Source organism: Poecilia latipinna, unplaced genomic scaffold (assembly GCF_001443285.1).
Source record: "Poecilia latipinna isolate Pla-1442-1.1 unplaced genomic scaffold, P_latipinna-1.0 Scaffold2765, whole genome shotgun sequence".
In the NCBI taxonomy this organism is placed as follows: Eukaryota; Metazoa; Chordata; class Actinopteri; order Cyprinodontiformes; family Poeciliidae; genus Poecilia; species Poecilia latipinna.
Genome location: NW_015115381.1, coordinates 10,629 through 12,142, shown reverse-complemented (window position 1 = coordinate 12,142; position 1,514 = coordinate 10,629). Strand labels below are relative to the sequence as shown.

The 1,514-nt window shown below is 45.2% G+C and overlaps 1 long non-coding RNA gene across 1 annotated transcript; it reads right to left on the bottom strand.

Annotated features, from left to right (window-relative positions):
- Window positions 1-309: 309 nt before the first annotated feature.
- Window positions 310-1,255, bottom strand: LOC106939073 (uncharacterized). Its single transcript, XR_001422751.1, has 2 exons — window positions 1,080-1,255; window positions 310-1,009 (listed from the first exon to the last, which is right to left on the bottom strand). It is a non-coding gene; the product is annotated as an uncharacterized LOC106939073 (long non-coding RNA).
- Between the last annotated feature and the right edge of the window lie 259 nt (window positions 1,256-1,514).

Sequence of the window (1,514 nt, the reverse complement as noted above, 5' to 3'; positions counted from 1 at the left end):
AATGTATACAGTTACCCGATTACTTTTCTCAAAAGGGGAAAAAAACAAATGACGGTCTTTAAGCTGTTAAACGTCAACAGAACTACACAGCCAACCCAGAAAGTAGAGGGCACCACAAGGTCCGATTAGCACCAACTAAACTGGTTATTCTCTTGAATGAAGTTGTGCCTCATTTTGTAAAAGTATCTGGGTTCACATTGAAGCAGGCAGGTGGTGCCGACTATTCAACTAAACAAACACTGGCTGATTGTAACAAAACCCACCTTCAGCTCATGTTGGAACAAGGAACCATGATACCAGGGATTTTTATGACTCACACAAAGTTTAGTGAAGTTTATTTACAAGAATGTGCACAGAGATGGCTCCAGAGGTTGAAGGCTTATGTTGAGGGGAAGGAGGAGAGCCTTCAGCACAAGTCATGTTCCAGAAAGATTCTAGTTGGAAGTTGGCGATACCCAAGCACAGACCAAGGAGATTGGAGCAGGAAAGTGAATGATGACCAGACATAATTGAGCAGCAAGGAGCAACAGTGGGATGTTAGAGAGATCTTGGCGCTTCCATCGTGAAGGATCAGACCACCAAAGTCCTCTCCATTGGCCACCACCGATCCCACATTGCACCCTTCCTCTTTGGACCCACCCACAGGTGATTAGCCCATGGAAGAGGAACCCACATCTTTTCTTTGGGCTGTGGCTGCCCAGGCTCCATGTGGGAAACCCAGGCACTCACCAACATGCCTCACCTCCAGGCCTGGCTCCAGAGAGGGGCCATGGTGAAACCACATCCAGGCAAGGGGACAGATGCAGGTCCATTTGCCACAAATTGATTGCCATTGTGGCAAATGAAAGGAGTCTTCGGGCTGCACTTTGTCTGAGCCCTCACCTAGGACCCATTTGCCCTTTCCCAAGTTGCTGGGGGAGAAGGAAGTCCCTCTACTTTGGCTGCTGCCCCATAGTGGCACAGTGGATGTGTGGACTCTCTTGGAGAACAGATCAGCAGAAGCACTAACCTGGCACACAGAAGGTGAGGTTAGCTTAATAAGCATACATTACTTTCACTACAAATGTACTTCAAATTACCTTAAACTCAGAAATAATTTACCAAAGAAGTTGATCACACAAAGTCTTCTTTTGATTTTACTGGCAGTTGGCAGAGTAATTTAAGGGTATTGCCACTAAACTGAAAGGTAGATCCGTAGAATTGGCAGGAAGGGGGAAAAAAAAATATATTTAATTAAAGAATCCATCAGAAATCACCTAACCTTGTTGTTTGCTGGCTGATTTGTCCTCCAATACATCAGGTAACCCAACTGCTTCTTAAATATCCAAAGCCTGATGAGATAATTGCTGCCAGGTGTGCAGACAGAAGCAGGTGAAACACACCGCCAGCAGAGATCTTCTGTTCAGAAAAAGATCTCACACTCACACACAAAAATCCACCTAAATATTAGTTCCCTGACTCAAGGTTGCTAATACGAAGGGAAACGCAACTTGAAACAGCTGAACAGCAGAATT